Source organism: Corvus cornix, chromosome 1A (genome assembly GCF_000738735.6).
Source record: "Corvus cornix cornix isolate S_Up_H32 chromosome 1A, ASM73873v5, whole genome shotgun sequence".
In the NCBI taxonomy this organism is placed as follows: Eukaryota; Metazoa; Chordata; class Aves; order Passeriformes; family Corvidae; genus Corvus; species Corvus cornix.
Window position 1 is genome coordinate 27,538,575 of NC_047057.1, and position 18,730 is coordinate 27,557,304.

The following is an 18,730-nucleotide window of genomic DNA, read 5'->3' on the forward strand; positions in this document are numbered from 1 at the left end:
TCCACCAGTTTTATTAAACTTACCTACAAGCAGTGGAGTTCCATCTGGAATAAACTGGTGCCTATTTCCTGTGATTTTCTGTCCTCTGAATTTATCTCTCATTCTGTGAAATTTATCTTTCATTCTGAATGCAGGAACAGCTGCAGGGGATTTTTTTATTCCTCTCAGGCTAACAAGTATCCAGGATTTCTCTTCTGTGCTTTCTTGCATCAGTGGTGCAAATACTGACTCCACTCTTGCATGCATCACAAGCATTCATTAGAAGTCTGTCTAGATCTCTCATTCAATGCCTTTGGTATTTTTTCTGTCTTTTTCCCACTGTGAAGTTGTAATTATTCCACTTACACCACTTGCCACTTAAACTCTCTCTGCCTGCCTATGGGAAATGGTGAAGGAATTCAATTTTTTGCTTTGCTCGTGTGTATAGCTTTTGCTTTCCCTGTTAAATTGTCTTTATGCCAACCCACAAATTCCCTCACTTCTACTCTTCTGATTCTCTCTCCCCATCCCACCAGGAAGAGCGTGCAAGTGGCAGCATGGGGCTTATTTATTTTCTGACTGAGGTTTAACCGTGACACACACTTTGTTCCTGACTGCCTTATGCATGACTCGATGCCTCCTTTCCCTGGATAATGCCACTGAACTGAAGGTTAATGTCCTACCTGCAAATCCATGTCCTGCACTTCAGCCTGTATCCTGTGCTGCCTCAGCAAAGCACTAGGACAGCCTAGCCCAGCCTTTCCCAGTCGCAGTGAGATGGTCTAACACCCAGGGCCCCCATCACACACCCAGGGCCCCCATCACACACCCAGGGACTCCATCACACACCCAGGGACCCCATCACATATCCAGGGACCCCATCACACACCCAGGGACCCCGTCACACATCCAGGGACCTCGTCACATCGCCAGGCCAGGGCTCATGCTGTCAGGGTTTTCTGCACTCCGTTTACTCCGCACTACATAATTAGTTAATTATGTAAATGATAGTGGTAGAGACTGCTTGGCAGAATGTGTTATTTCTAAACCCACTGAAAAAGTGCTGAAATTCCTTTGCTCTTAGACTTTTTAAAGTCTTTAAGACTTTAAAGTCTTGCTAATAATGACAGTAGGGCAATGAGACCCTGAGCCTTCTTTTGTGAGAGATTGCAGCTGCACAGTTAATAGGCACCACAAAAGACCTCCAGTAGGCACCACCTCCTTTCTGGGCAACCCAGGGGACTCTGTGGACAGCAGAATGATTTTTTTAACCACCCAGGCAGAACTAGACAAATTCCACATCCACACTTGAGGAAAGGCATAAGACATAGGTGAATGACTTGGTTCCTTTCCATAGATTCCACAAGCAGGAAGCCTCTTGCTGTGATGTAAGGCTGGAGGGGAAACAGCACCTGCACACTGGGGCCTTGTGAGATGCTCAGGGGATAGGGAGGAAGGAGTGGGCTTTGGCATTGGCACTGGCAGAAATGCTCTGCTGTGGGGCATCTCTGCACTGCCAATGCAGCACCAGTTGCAGGTGCTGTCCCTCGTTGGGTTCCCAATACCAGGCACAGCTCAAAGCTGCAGAGAAAACTGAGTAATGCACTGGAAGGCATGAATTACCAGCAGAAAGGCAAGAGGAAGGAGAAAGAAAGGGAAAAGGGCAAATTATATGCTCATTAATTACTTTAAAATGTGCTTAGATTTGGACAAACATATATTATTCTTTTTTCATTTATGAGACAATTTTCTGACTTACTAGCATGAGCGAGTTTAAATTTCTGCAACCTCAAGTGGATCTCTGTAAATGCTTTAGAATTTTATTCCCACTTAAAAAAATATCACTGCTCTATTTTCTCCTTTACTGGAACCAGTGTAATAGCTTTCTAATCTACCAGACCATTTACTGCTGCCAAGATGTGAGTTTCAGCCAAAATATTTTACACAAAGAAACCAGTAAGAGTAAAGCATCTAAACAGACGTTTTCCAGTAAACCTATCCCTTCTCATTGTTAAATACTATGGGGTACATTGCAAAAAGTCTGTCACTGTTTAAATACCTGCCTTTCCTGTAAAGGACACCTAGATTCACATTTCTGAGAGCACAAAAGCAATTTAGAAGCCTTTTCGTAGCCATTCAAAAAGGTTAAACTGTAGAGATGCTTATGGAATAGATGTACATGTCTCTATAAAAACAGTACATATTGCAGCTAACTAAAGCAGCAGTGCCCTGTAAACAGCAGGTGGTGCTACTGGATCACTCTGTGGAAGTCAAACTAAAGACGTACATTTTATTTTTACTCTGTTGTTGATTAAACATATGCAAACAGATTAACTATGCTGGGTTTGGGGTTTTTTTTTCCTTATTTCAGATGTATATTTAAATTTCAAATGTATCTTTAATACAGAGGGGTAGTATATGAACAAAACAGTGTGACTAATTCTCTTCAGTCTTGCAGAAATAAAGCTTCAGATGAGATGAAACTCATTTATATTCTGAACATAAAACATTAAATTCGAGAGCCTTCTTCTCAAATGAATGGCAAAAAGAAATGTATTCATTTCCTTACGTGGAGCATGATTGCATTCCTCATTTGTTGAAGTGGGTCAGTGATTACTGTTCGAATCCCAAAAACAGTTTTGCATTGCTTATTTGCATATTAATCATGATAATAGTGTGAGTGTTTAATCACACCCTTCATCAGGGGTGTTTGGTTTGCTGCTCAAGTACTGCAGCCATGCTTTTGGGACTCGGGAGATATGTGCGCAACAGCTCATGTGTGGCATAATCCCCTCTTAAATGCCACAGGGCAAATTTTTCTGAGAATATACAATTTGAGATTATGAGAATAGGAGAATGTTGGCAATACACATTCAAGCAAGTTTCTTCTTCCTTTTTGCAGTGTTACTTACAAGATATTAAGAGATATTTGGACATTACAGTACCGGTTAGATGTACACGTGATTTTCCGAATGAAAGGAACAGGGCAGCAGCAGCGGCATTGCAAAGCCAGATTAGTGAAGGGAGATGTATCAAGGCAACCACTGGCTTCAGAGGCAAAAATGATTCTCAAGGCTGGTGGAGCCACATGTTGCAGTTTCTCTGAGTACTCAGCAAGTGGTGGTCAGCCCCTCCACCACAGCCTCCTGAAAGAAACTATCTCAGCTGACTCTGTATGTCTCCACCATGAGATGCACCACAATTTAGTGATATTTGATATGAAGAAGAAATTAACTAAGGAAATGTCTGTTCATCTACTGCATATAGACAGGGGGATGTTCTAGATAGATTTTTCAGATTTAGATATATATATTATAAATACCTGAAGTTCCCTAATATAGATCTCACATGTTTCCAAAGGTAAATCACTTTTACTTCTCAGACAGGGACTAGTTAGAAAGACTAAAGTCTGACATGAAGGAATTGGACATAACAGTCCTTCCAAATTGTGCCTCAGTTTCCTGTACAGCCAGTGACAAGAGGAAGAGCTTTTGAAATTCTAGAAGGGATTTTGCTCAGGTATTTCATTTGTATAGATTCTTTCCCTGAAGATTTTGAAAGACACCTCTATCTCTGTAAGAAATTTGTACAAGCAGGAAAACTAATTCAGCAGGTGCCTGCCTTAGTCAAAGTACGTTGAAGGCACAAGTCTTGGTGCCGCAGAACATCCTCACAGGGTGCACGTCAGCCATAAGAGCTCTGCACTCCTCCATTAGTAATACACGCTGCTTGCAGTCAGACACGTTTGACCTCTTACAGCCCCTCGGGCCTGAAAACAAACTTGTTGCTGCTATAGCTTCTCTCTGGAGTGGCAGCAAACACCACGAAGAGGTCTTTTACAGCCATGTCTGCTTGGGTAAGCACATTATAGATCACAAATACCAGCAGTCTGACCTGAGTGAATACACTGTGAAGCCACTAGGTTTTAGGAGCTCTCAATGATAAGAATGGCTACTGTTTGGAGACAATAAAGAAATGAGAGAGATAGTTTCACAGCAAGCAAAATATATAAAGCCCTTTAGATCTTATACTTAGCAGCAGCTGTTATTAATCTTACATCAAATTTCTTTATTCAGTGTTTTATGTGGTGAGAAATCCTGTACCATGTAAAGCTGGCTCTAGCTGGAGGGCAGTTACAGAGTGGCCTTTTTTTTTTTTTTGGCTGGACTAGAGTTAATTTTTATTCTCAGCAGCTGGTACAGTGCTGTGTTTTTTGGATTCATTATGAGAATAACCTTGATAACACAGTGGTGTTTAGGTTGTTGCTAAGTAGTGCTTACCCCAAGTCAAGAAGTTTCCAGTTTTCCATGCTCTGCTAGGGAGGAACTGCGCAAGGGAGGGAGCATGGCCAGCACAGCTGACCCAAACTGGCCAAAGGGATATGCCATACCATAGATCATCTCCAGTTTATAGAAGCTGGCCGGGAGCTGCAGATCAGTGCTCAGTGATGGGCTGGGCATCAGCCAGCAGGTGGTGAGCAATTGGATTGCACATCCCTTGCCTTTCTTGGGTTTTATTCCTCTCTCTCTCTCTTTTTTAATTTCCATTTGTAATGCAATTGTTATTATTTTTGTATTATATTTAATTTCAAATATTAAACAGTTCTTTCAACCCACAGGTTTTACCTTTTTTTTTTTCCAATTATCTCTCCCATCCCGCAGGGAGATGAGGGAGTGAGTGAGCAGCATCATGGTACTTAGCTGCTGGCTGGGGTTAAGCCATGACATGCAGTGACAGCCCCATATTGCCTCAATGCCCACTGACAGACCATGAATACTCTCACAACACTGAATTAAGCTCCCCAGGGCTGGCTCTAGCAGACTGACAGGGTGTTTTCAAGAAATGGTGACTGTTCTGCTGCCACCAGATAAGGGTGAGTACAACAGCAGCCTCTTTTCAAGCCAGAGCCCCGACCAACATCTGTAGAAAGGCATCCACACCTCACTAGCAGCGCAGCAGCCCCCCTCTGTGCTTCAATTATCTGTGTAATCCCTTAAGAACTGGGGGGACTCTCTCCCAGCGAGCTCAATTTCCCACCTGGTACAGAAACACTGCATTTTCCTGCTGTGAGGAAAGCACGTATTCAAGGTTTGGCTGGCTCAGAGGACATCTGCTTTGAGCTGAATCACAGCTCAGACCACCAGCAGGGACTCGACAAAGAGGCAAAACCTGGACTGATGCTGGCTTATATTCTTTTACTTCCTTCCCCTTAGAGTAGTGAAAGAGGAACCAATAATCCAAGGCTCTGAGACTTACTGGGGTAGGAAATCCTTCAAGGAAAAAAAAAATACAGATAATGACCATGAAATTACATTTCGTTTATGGATATTAATTAGAAGCAATAACAAATACCAATTAGATTTTTACTTAAAAATATATTCGACACTGACGTTTACCCATGACTTGCTACAGAAACATGAACTCAGCCACAGTTCCATTTGAGATGACTAATTTCACAGCTTTTAAACATGTAAATCACCATAATGATATCACAGTCATAAATCTGAATGAAATTATATTTTACATCTTTCACATTAAAACCATTTGCTTCTTTAAGTATCAATTTTGAGAGATTTCAATAAATTTTATTCTGTATTTAACATCTGAAATGAATTTACCGATTTATCAATGGGGTTTGGTGTGTACTGAAGGATTGTAGAGATTCTTTGTTTACCTTTATTTGTTGTTTTTGCTTACCTTTTACATCAATCTCATTTCAGGACTTCAAGAACACAACTTCCTATTGCAAAACCCCTCATCAGGCTGCCAGGTGCCTGCTGCTTGTAACAGGCATTGCTTACAGCCTACGTCTCTTTGTCTTAGGACAAGTTCACGCGTTAAAATGGTGGGGTGTGGTTATGCCCATGTCTTATTGCACTGAAATCCTCAGCTTCCTTTGACTGCACCCTGGCTGGTAAGGTGAACTACCTTTCACCAGCCAATGTAAATATGTTAGGTGTTGCCTTTTTCTATGAGTAGGATAGCTTTTTAACCTATTTTATTCAAAATTAACTCTCCATTATGTCTGAAAGGATTTTGCTTATGATAATCTCTCACTGTGGGGGTCTGCAGCTTCAGCTCCCTCTTTCTCGATAGCAGATGACATATAGGAACGGAAGAAAAAAGGCAAAGAATACAATACTAAAACACATCTATGGATATTTTCTAATTATTTGACCTGTTTCTTTGACAAATACAGATTTTAAAAATTTGCCATATTTCCCTTCTCCATCAACAGCTGCATAGATAATATAATAGTGGAAATCATTGATCTAATCCCCAGCATAACAGACATAAAAGATGGAATGCTTTTGGGAGTCACTGTGACAACTGCCTGTTCTAAACTCCTGCAGGTTTGTTTAATTTTGTAGTTACTCACCACAGGAAAAAAAATAATCTGACAGTTAAAGAAATATTGTAAACTTTTCAAATTATGTTTTAACTAGAAATGAAAGTTTTGCTTTGAGTTTTAAATAAGTGTGCTTATGAACAATTAAAAGTATGAGCTTTTAACGTAAGTTTAACTGCAGGTGAAGTGATGCTGTGAGTGTCATGCATTGATATGAACACAATGCTGAAGTGATGGTAACTGATATAGAGGCAGATGACTTTATCATACACAAATGCACACCCCAAAAACCCTCAAAATACTGTACTTGCTTTAAAAACCAAGAAGATATTTTAATAATGTTGTCAGAACAAGTCCCATATACATCGCAATTTTCTCCCTCTAAGCATGAAAACCAACACATTCTTGGTTCCCAACATTTATTGTAAAATTGCAGTTTATTGTTTCTACAACAGTTTGTAAACAATAGAACATGAAGCAGTAATGAAATGTTATATGACAGAATATGCCCTGCCTTTTCATTTGGGACAGTCTCTGAAACTGCAGTATTTGACATCAGTATTTTACATTTGACAGGATCAATAACCTTCTGGGAAATACCCCTTACTGCTTTCTAATGAGCAAATTGATGGATTTTGAAACAGAAACAAGGTATCTTCCTGAAAAGCTGTAACTGGGAATGAACAATTTAAATGAATGCTGACACCTGCACAACAGCCATGTTTCTGCAGCTCTCCAGAGAAAACACAGAAGCAAATAACGTTTCAGAGCTGCAGGGACATTAAAAGCATTAAGTGACTGTTCATTTTGATTTTCTTCCCAAAAGGTTTATGATTTTCCAGGGGTATAAGTAAAGGCTATAAACAAAGGTAGAGTCATGAATTTCAAAAATTTAAATCAACCCCGATATTCTTTGTTCTCCACACAGATAATTTCCTGTGCTTTGCAGCAAAAGTCCATTTCTGTTATGAAAGAAATTCCCTGAGCCAGGCTCAGGCAGGCAGCCCTGTGTTAGATCCCACAAACAATGTGAAGACTCACCAGAGACCTAGTCAGATGTAAGACACTTATCACTGAAGTTCCTAACGCATGGCCTTCTAACATGTCCCTTATGCACAAGAAAGACTACAAACTTCCACTGCACTTTCTCCCAGCCTCCTTTCTCAGGGCAAGATGCAGGTAATTCCAATCATACAGCTTTTCATATTGTGGCATGTTCCTCAAGTATTTCTATTCCTTAAGAAGAAGCTAAAGACTAAAGGTTGCATTTTAAAGGTATGTAGGTGTTACACATCAGGCTGCCTTTACAAATCATGCCACTAATCTTTTTTGTTCTCTGCAGACCTGAGATACTTGGCCAGAGGCAGGAAGTGGTGTGCCAAGGCTGAGAGTCTGTGCCAGTGGCCTGGAGCCACAGCATGCACCCCAGGCACACCTCTTCCTCACAACCAGCCCCTCAAAAGGACAGCAGTAGCTGCCAAGAGGAGGTGACACGATTTATACAGACTCAGGGCTGGGAAGATGCTGTGAACACTAAAAGAGAGAGTTGATACCTTTGTCACCTGACATGGTGTAATAACAAAGCATTCAAGCGCTATACTCATGAAATGTATGCAGATCTGGAATATCAAAAGAACTGGCCTCGATATACTGAGTGCTTCCTCTGAAAAATGCTACTCCTTGTTCTCCCTCAAATATGTCAGAGCCTGCACAAAACAAAATTCCCGGTGAAGCCAGGATGCCCCAGAGCTGCCTCCCAGACAACTGTGATCCTTCCTTCTTGCAAAGGGCTTCAGAGCAACCCCAGTGAAGGGCAAATATTTGCTCTCTGTTGAGTTTAGTGTCACATCTGATGTTGAAAAAAAGTCACTGTAAAGTAGCTCCCAAAGGAAGAAATGCAAACCTTCCCTTCCAGAGTGAAAACATTTGAGTCTGTTGAAACATGAAACCAGCAACCTACCACAAATACCATAAGCAAAATGCAGCTCTGTAAGAACAGGAATCCTGGCAAAGATGACCCACATGCCTTGTACCATTTGCAAGCTACATTATTCCCTTATTGCTAACTGCTTACTTTTAGAGCAGCTTCACCAAATCACACGTACTACATGCCTTTGGCATCGCATTTTGTCTTCATTCAAAACTCCTAAGTGTTCAATATTGTTCTTCTAAATGTAATCATTAGTAATAAATATTCAGATTATTTCATTCCATACATATCATGTTTCTGCTCTAAATATTTGATGCAAAGTGGAACAATGCTCTTAAAACTGATGAAAAGCTTTGTAACTGAAAACATTTGTTTTAGATTTGAACCAAAACATAAATCTAACATGAAAAATATAAGAGAAGAGGAACTAACTCGTGATCCTGAAGGGGCTATAAAACATGCTATAAAAATACTTTTAAAGTGATTTGAGAGAGAGTGAGGGCCAAACTAACACTAAATGTCAAACTTTGACCCACTTTCCATCTCCCATGACCCATCACAACTGCAACATGACTGCCTGCTGGCTAAATTTCCATTGCTACTATGAAGGGAACATGGCTCAGGGGTGATGGACCCTGAAAACACACCCAGTTCTGAATCTAATAGAAGAATCAACTAAAAGTAAAAGAAAGATTATTTTTCCACCCATGTTGTATAGATCTAGAACCAGACAGGAGTGTGAATGGCCTTAGGAAAGCTGAGAAAAGACTTCTTCCAAGCTCTAGACCCAGTTAAGTATCCAGGCACAAATCACAAAAACACAAAACCCCAGAAAGTTGATTCTAGCAGAGCTCTGGAGGTTTTCACTGTGGTTCCCCTCTCACAGCAGACCTTCCCCTCCCGGCACTGCAGCCCTTGGATTCTCCAAGCTGGGCAGCTCCCTGCCAGGAGCAGGGAGAGGACAAGGGTCCAGGTACTGGCATGGCCCACAGCACCACTCTGAAACACTCTCTTTTCTGCCAATAAACACTGCCTGAAACAAAAGGCAAGTGTTGCCAGTTATAATTCCTGAATATAATATTGGCATAAAGATGTGCTTGTGTTCACACTAGAGTCTACAGACCAGGCAGGCATTATTTTATGGTGGAAGCCTTTTAAATTACTTTTGTAGTAGTAGTAGTAGTAGTAGTAGTAGTAGTAGTAATAGTAGTTTTTCCTTTGGTTTTCCTACTGGTGAGAATTTGTCATCAAGGGAAAAAAAAAAGATGAAACAAGAATGACAATGATTCCCATCCAGGTCCCAGCGGTACTCTGAGGCTGCAAAACAGCCATTTTGATTTTAAGGTGGTATGCAGAGTTCTGCTTCTGCTGAATGGGAAGAGAATCATCATGATGTAAAACAAGAATCAATGGAGACAATGCACTGTACTATACCTTCTCCAGCTAGGGGAAAACGCAAAGAGAAAATGTGCTCTATTCTTTGACACATCTTTTCAGAATTAGAGCAAATACTTCAGTGCTAACAGTTTATTTTTGCTAACATATAGATATTTTTATAATGTTTTTGCAATTCCTTTATGAACCTTCCCGTTGCCATATTTAGCAAGACGAGTAGGTGAAAGTCTAGAAAACAAGGGGGCAGCAGAGTCTCTCGCAGGCTTTGAAGTTACAGTGGCATTGGAGACATCCCAGCGTGATTAAGGGAAATCCAGGAACATCCATTTGAATCAGTGGCAGCGGAACAGCATAATCCTCCCACACTAAGCCCTGCTTTGTTTCCAGATTGTGCTGCTGATCCTAATGAGAAATATCAATGGGAGAGCAAAAAGGGGCCTGAATATCAGTTTATATTCTTTGGAATAAACAGGGTCATTCCTACTTCTGATAGCATCCCCCAGGGCTGCCAGTTGCCTCTAAACTCTGCCAGTATCTGAAATCAGGCTCCGAAGTCAATGACCAAAATCCTCACCAATCATTTATAAGTATATCTGGACATATATGTTTCTGTACAGGTTTAAGTTTGTTTCCTTACAGGCAAAAACACCAAGAAATACAAAACCAGAAAGCAACCTAGGAGTACCACTCTATGGGCTTTATTATGGATTTTGACATACTCCTGTGATTTGAGGCAGTCTCAGTATATTCTGATTAAAAGTGTGAAAACATGTTCTCAGGGGATGAAAAAAGTGTCAGATCCTTTCCCCAGAGAAGTTGAACTAATTGGCACACTGTTTGCCAGGAATGACTGAAACGTAACACAGAAGTTAAATGACAGAGAAACATCTTGTCATTGATAAATCCTCTTATTTCCCATATGCCATTCCACTTATTTCACTGGGTCACACACTCACAACTATACTCACAACAATTAATAACTTTGAACACTTGATTCTAAAGGAAACCTCTGCTTTTAGCAGCATGGCTATTACAGTATGCAAACTGTCTCATTTGACAGCCTGGGCTGCCCTTACACAGTCTGGTAAGCTGCAGACAGACACTATTTTCCACACAAAGAGCCTTTCTGCTTGAGCAGCTCCCCTCAGACATCAGTACCAGCAGCACACCACGATATCCAAGTGAGCAGCTGCCAAGCTGATCAACACAGCATGGTAGTACTCAAGCATAAGGAGTGGAGGGGAGCTTACCACCTCCAGCAGATCTGTACCAGGTTGATGCGACTAGGGGTAAGCTTTTGACAATTTGCAGACCCCTGGGAGATGGTGCTTCAGTGGGCACTAATTATGTGGTCTCTTTTGGTTGAATTTTCACTGAGAACAAATTGCCTTGCAGATATCTTGGCCCCTTCTGTAAAATTTCATTTATTTTCTAGTGTTTTCCACTATTCTTCACCATTGCCATCTAAGTGCAAATAAAGTTTATACCATGAGGAAGGGTACCTAGGAAATGCCCTGTTATTTTCTTCACCATCTCAAAATGCTTTCCAGGATCAATTAGGAGTCACTGACTTGCTAAGACTTATGACTACTACATTTTCAACTAATCTTCTTACTTGGCTTCCCCAGCTGTTGTCATACTGAATGGGATTTAATTTTTGTAGCAACTTGCTTATCTTTGAAGTCCGTGTTATCCCTTCATAAAATCCTTTGTGTGCCAAAGATTAGGGGAGCCATTCTTTAGCACGCTCAGCTTTTGAAGCTCCTGTAGGCAACCTAGACAGTCCTATAAAACCACTGTACCTAGAAACATGTTAATTCTGATTTGAGAATCAAACATGCTGTTCAGCAGCCCAACTTTGCCAGAAGGGAAATCAAAACAGTTTTGTACACTGTTGACAGCCAGCAATATTTTCTAGAACTGGGGGGAAATGAAGATCACTTTCAACTACCTGAACCAAAGTAGTTCTGATCTCATTCTCCAGTTTTAACTAATTTATTTGTTTGTCTCATTGTTCCTAAAAAAACCCTGCTACATTCAGGTAACATTTTTCTGCATTATGGGGTATTACCCTTGTTTTAGTCTAACACACATGCTGAAAGACTAGAAAATAAACAAGCATTTATGAATATATTTTCATTCTAACATCTAAAGGCAGATTTGTTATTGAAAGAGTTACTTTATTTATCAATCTGGCTTACAACCAACCAGTTTCATGGCTGCTAATCAGACTACAGCAGCTGCCACCTTCAGAAGAACATGTGCATGCCAAGATGTCTGCTGACTGCTTTGTAATTTCCTAGTACAGCTCCACGGGCTGCTGAGTCCTTCCTCTTGCATCTGAATCTCATGACCAAAGGATAACAACTTTCTGAAATGAGAGTTTGTAGCTCTAAAGTGCTATCCACATTTTAAAAGGATGTTTTGTAGCATTTTATTAGATTTTGTGTTAATTCCAGCACCCAGGTTTTCCCCACCCCTGAAAAGCCCTAGCATTTGCTGGCAGCAGAATCTGCCCAGCAGAAGCCAGAGAGGGATCCATCTGTACATGGAAGGGAGAAGACCACTCATGGAGACCTGCTCCAGGTGGTGTAATAGGCCGTATGGGTTTTTTCCACACGGGTCAAGCCTTGCTCTTGTGTTTAACCTGGACCATTTGTTTGTTCTTTTGAAAAGCAGGGGCTGCTCAGATTTTATGTTGGCCATGGAGATGCATATTGAAGTGGTTAAAAGCTCTGCAGTGTATGACAGGTTTCTGTCTTACAGGTGTCGCACCATCCAGACTTCAGTAACAACAAAACACATACTGTGGAGGAAAGGATTTAGTGGCATTTTTCCATTAAATTTTCTGTAGAGCAGATATTCCTCTACATAACTTAGCAAATGTTTAAACTAATCAAATGTAGTGCTTCATGCAATGAGGTAAAACTTTTTTAGAACAGGGACTTTCATGAGACTTGGCCAGAGGGCACTGTGGGTACAAGTAGTCAACTTGGCTCAGGAGGAGTCGGACGATGAGTTGGAAAGGCACCGTCTGGGCACCTTCTACTGCTTGAACTCACTAAGTAAGCACAATACATCCAGAAGGGTAGGAAGAGTCATTTACATTTGCCATGTTCTTGTGCTTTTGACCCCTGTTGAGACAGAATGCCAGGCTAAGTGGACCTTTGGCCTGAGCTGCTACAATCTTCTGATGTTCTGACATTGATTTATGGTAATTTTGTAGTAACTTCTTAATTATTATTCAAATGTAGGGAACCTAAAAGAACTTCACATACATTGAAGTTAATAATTATTAATATTGTGTTGTTAAATACATTTAAGAATTACTTCAATAGAACTATTCATGACAATGCATGCAACCTTTGAAAAAATATTTGTAGGACAAAACCTGGGGGCATTTGCCATGTCTTCCACGCTTTTTAATAAAAAAAAATTAACTTGCTTTATATGTGTATGACAGCAATGATTCTGAAGATGTTTTGTTAAGGGGCCATAAAACAAAGCTTTATTTTTCACAGGAATAAAAATTTTGTCTTGATGTTGCATGCTTTAGAATATGGGAAAAAGGTGTTGTGTGCACAGCGCTAAACCCATTGTATTGTCATAAAGTCTTTAAACGGGCAAAACAATTGTCTCTCAAAACTTGAATCAAGAACAGGCAGAGGAAAAAAATGGTGCCATGAAACTGAACATAAATAAGCTCATTTAGTCTGCTAATGCTCTGTAGTCTATTTCAGCATTTTCCATGGAAGTGTAACACACAACCATTAGGATTAAGGTTTTCTGTCTCTCACAGGATACACTCTTGTTAATTTTCCACGTATATTTTACTTTCAGGAAGCAAAGTCAGTGAACTGAAGTATCATTTGAATTTTCCTACAGTCACTTGTAAATTCCAAGCTGTGTTTTCACTTACTTTTGCTGATACAATGTGTCATGAGATTGGAAGATATCAAACACTATTAGCTAATCAAAATAATTTCTGTGATAATATCCAATTTTCTCAGGACAAAAGCTTATCCTTTCTTTCCAAATGTGAAACAGTGCTAATACAGACCATAAATTAGTCATTCTCAGGGAAGAATGTAGCCCCTAAAACCTGCTTTAGCAAAAACTGTCAATAGTCTTGAAGATAAATTACAGACATAAAGGAAATGAAATGATTCTCATAAGAATGGGATCACCACCTTCTTTTACCCAAGCGGAAAAGTTTGCACCACTAGGCATCATTTGACCACCCACCTCCCACCACAGCCAGCTATGCCAGGCATGGGGGCAAGTGGGAGTGTGACAGATTCCCTCCAGACCCTTCCCCATTCCTGAACAGCTTCATCATCTCAATACAACCTTCAACATCTTTCAGCAGCAAGCAGCCCTGCTCCCTCATGCCTGGGGGGTCTCTCCATGGATCCATCAGCTGCAGGATGTGGTCCAACAAGGCATTGTAGCTCCAGGCAGCACAGTGCACAGGCAGCAGACCTTCTGAGCCACCTGCCTTTTAATTCTCAGCATTCTTCAGCTGCAGTTTGTGTCTCACTCATATTTGGTTATACTGTTTTTCTTCATTCTTTACTTTAAATATTGCATTTTAAAGGATCTTACAAAATTGGAACAACACAAAAAAATAAAATCAGTGTTTCTTTCTTGATTTATTATTCCCTTCATTTTTCTGTCTGCTCTCTCACTAGCAGTTTTTGCCACTTGAAGGAAAGGGTTGGGCTTTGCATCTAAATAGATGTTTTGCATCTAAATATCTCATCTTTAAATTTTTAGTCACTGGTTTATACAACATTAAATGATCTTCAAGATTCTTTTTGAATAGTTCACTTTGGCCATAACATATACGCTTTTAATAAAATGTCCTATGTTCTCACATTTAGAAGTATGGATAAGTATTTTCCAGCTTTGAGGTGAGTCTTCATTTTAAGCTGTGGAAACCATATTTTACCTAAAAGAGATAGGGCCAAAGGTTTTTATTTCAAGGAACACTTTCTCTGATGTTCTGAAGTGATGACAGGTGCTAAGCAGGTGCTACCTTTGATCTACCATTCTTGAAAGGGAGGCATAGCAGACACTTCCTTAACTTCAAGTTAAAATAAGAAAGTTACCCTTTGCTCAGTAATTAAACAGTAGCAGTTACAACCCAAGTGATTGACAAACTACATTTATTTGGCAAAACAGAAGGTGAGGTAAGCAGGTAAAAATGCTTCTACAGGATCATTTGCAAAAAAGCACCACCACAGAAAACTGCTTTTTGCTGTTTCTGCCACACACATTAAGGAGAATACACTGTGTTTCTGGAGATAGAAAGGATTGTGCTGAACATATAATTTAATCTTTCAAGGATTTATATTCCAAGGAAAACCTTTCTAACAAAGTCCTGAATATTTTGTGCCAAGTAGCAGCACTTTCATCAGTCATGCAAAGCCGACTGCATTTTGCAAGAGGGGGGACATCCCAGCATCTGGGGCCTCCCTCATTAACTAGGACTGATGATAAATGATGGAAAGTGGTTTGGTGAGCTCTTCCACCAGCTCCCTCAGTACCCTTGGGTGAATCCTATCCAGCCCCATTGGACTCGTGAGTGCCTAAGTGGCAGAGCAGGTCCATAACTACTTTTCCCTGGGTAGCAGGGTCTGTTCTGCTCCCTGTCTACCAGCTCAGGGGCTGGTTTCCCTGAGGACACCGGTTTTCCTTCTTTCTGTTAAGGACTGAGGCAAAGAAGACATTAAGTACCTAAACATTTTCCTTATCCTTGGTAGCAGTGTTCCCCTTCACATCCAATAAAGAATGAAGATTTTCCTTAGCTCTCCTTTTGTTGTTAATATATTTATAAAAACACTTTTTATTATCTTTCACAGCAGTGGCAAAATTGAGTCCTAGCTGAGCTTTTGCCTTTCTAATTTTCTCTCTACATGATCTAATTACATCCTTGTACTCTTCCTGAGGTGCCTGACCCTTCTTCCAAAGGTCATAAATTTTAACCTGAGTTCCAGCAAAAATTCCTTGCTCATCCAGGCTGGTCTTCTACCCCAATGGCTCATCTTTCAGCACATAGGGATGGCCTGCTCCTGCATCTTTAAGATTTCCTTCTGAAAGTATATCCAGCCTTCCTGGACTCCTTCATTGTTATGGGCTGTTTCCCAAGGGACTCTCTGAAGCAGTGCTCTGAACAGGCCAAAGTCCTCCCTCTGAAAGTCCAAGGCAGAGGTTTTGTTGACCCCTTTCCTTACTTCACCAAGAATCAGAACTCAATCATTTCATGGTTGCTAGATCCAAAAAGGCCTCTGACCACCACATCTCCCACCAGCCCTTCTCTGTTTACAAACAGTGGGTCTTGTGGGGCTCAGTTACCAGATGTGTCAGAAGTTCTCTTCCACACACTCCAGGAATCTCCTAAACTGCCTTCTCTCTGCTGTGTTGAGTTTCAGTTTTGTGAAGTATCAGCCAGCAGCTTGCAGAACACTTCATCTGCCTCTTCATCATGGTTGAGTGGTCTATAACAGTCTCCCATCAGAATGTCTGCCTTGTTAGCCTTCCCCCAGTCCTTACCCATAGGCACTCAACTTTATCATCACTCTCCTCAAGTTCTATACAGTCAAAACACCCGCTAACGTAAAGAGCCACCCACTGCCTCTCCTTCCTCACCTGTCCCTTCTGGAGAGCTTGCAGCCATCCATTCATCCACTGCAGCACTCCAGCCATGTGAGTCATCCCCTCATGTTTCCGTGATAGAGACTGTGTCACAGCTTTCCTGCTGCACAATGGCTTCCAGCTCCTCCTGCTTGTTTCCCATACTGTGTGCACTGGTGTGGATGCACTTCATGTGGGTTATCCATTTCACCCCCAGCACTGGCGTGACACCCCCAGGCTCATCTCTAGTGAGCCTGGTCTTATCCCCTTCCCCATGGGTTTAAAGCCCTCTCAATCAGGCCTGTAAACTCATGAGCTAGAAACCTTTTCCTGTTTTAGACACATGAACCCCATCTCTGTCTAGCAGGCCTGGTGGCACGTAAACTGCCCCATGATCAAAAAAGCCAAAATTCCAAGGATGGCACCACTCTTTAAGCCATGTGTTGATCAGGTGGGTTTTCCTGTTCCTTTCGGCATTCTTCCCTGCTAACAAAGAGATGAGGGAAAAATCAGCTGTGATCCTGACCCTTCAAACAGTCATTCCAGTGCTCTGAAGTCCTTTTTGAATGCCCTAGGACTTCGTTCCTCTCCACTTGCTGACCCAGACAACCAGAAGCAGATAACAATCAGCAAGCTGAACCAGTCCAGGGAGTCTTCTAGTAATATTCTCTCTCCTGGGCCCCAGGCAGGTAGCAAACTTCCCAATGGAATGGGTCCAGTCAGCATACAGGGCCCTCAGCTTCCCTAAGAAGGGAGTCACCTAAAACAATTGCCCTTCTTTCTTTCTGAACAGCCATAGTTATAATGTGTAGAGGTGACTGACTTGCTCTGGGCAAACCCCTGACAGACCTTCACTACCATTTGCCTGACCCTCAAGTTCCAGAGCTTCATATCTATTCCCATACCTGGGGTGGTGAGGGAAGCTGAGAGGGCATAGTTATGGCAAAAGTGATTTGGTAGTGACTATCTGAATATTTTAGACCTAGAGGAGATGTATAGCAAGCAGACCAGAGCCAAAGGCAACAGAAGGAAGGCATGTAATACAGTGGGTAAAATTAACTTTATCTCACACATTTGTTTGTTTGCTTCCTTGCTTGCTTGCTTGGAGTTTGCAAAAATGTTAAGTAGTGGTTTTAATAGGGAAACTTGTGGTTGTTAGAAACTTTTGAAATACAAAAAAAAATCTTGATAAACTGCCATAAATTATCTTTAGCTAGAGTGGTGTGAAGAAGCATGGGAACCAGCCTGTTCTGCCCAGCCTGCCTATGCTCTGTTTGGGAAGCTGCCAGGGAAAGAGAAACTGAACAATATTACAAATTACCAAAAGTAAGTTCCTCACCCAGGGGTTCCAGACTCTTAATGTCTCTGATGTTCTTTCTTTGATGAAGCTCAAAAACATAAGGGATAAATCAATAGGGAAAAATGCAATAGAAGACTTACAGCTGTCTTCATGTCTGAGTTGCTCTCCTACTCCTTTTGTTTTCCACCTTTTTTTATTTTTTCAGCCAAAAAAAAAAAAGAAGACTGCATCTTCTAGTTTAAGACATTATATGTTACAGTTTAATTACACTACTCATTCTACCAGAAGGAGAGCGTGGGTGTAATCAGAGTGAACAGAAAATCTCTGCAAAGGAGATTTCCTTGTTTCCCACCAGAGTCTTGTGTTTCTGGGACACAGTTCAGCAGCTGGACATGTGGGTGCAGCTTAGCATTCACCTTGGGAATTTCAATATTTGATTTGCATACATCTGTACACAGACTGATTTTGGCAAGGCAGACAAATACATTAGAACAAGGAAAAAGCTGGTTCAAAACACCTCTTCAGAGTATACAATAATCTGGTTTGCAATTTTTTTTGGTTCCTACTCGCAGATTTTCAACATCCTTGTAATCAATTCCAACAGTTCTACTTTTAAGACTGATAGAGAATGCCTTTTACTAACTCAGTGTATTAGAGTGGAGGGTTGTGGGGTTTTTTATAATAGTTTTCTCCAATGTTTTACCTTGCAAAAATAGCAGCAGCTGCTATTTAGTCATCTGATTAAATGAAATTCTGATCTTTGCACTCTCATGTCTTTAATCCTCTAGAGGCAAATGAAAACTAAATAAAGAGTTCTCTCACCAAACAGGGCTTTTGTTCCTTATTATACCTATTCAGTGGCAGCACTGGGGCAGTATTTTGCGTCATAAAGGAGGTAAAGGTAGCAATGTCATGTGCTCTGGCTTTCTGTTTGACAATTTGTCATCAAAAAAAATTGCTGCAAAGCATTTTATATAGAAACACATTTGAAAAGACTTGTATCCAGGCAACAGTTGTAAGCTGCTGGATAAATTGCCTATTACTCATTGCTTATAAATTAGTTCCAGTTAATTTCTCCTAGCAAACAAGGGCTGCATAGACCTGATAAAGGGAAGTGATTAAAGCACATTTTAGGAAAGCC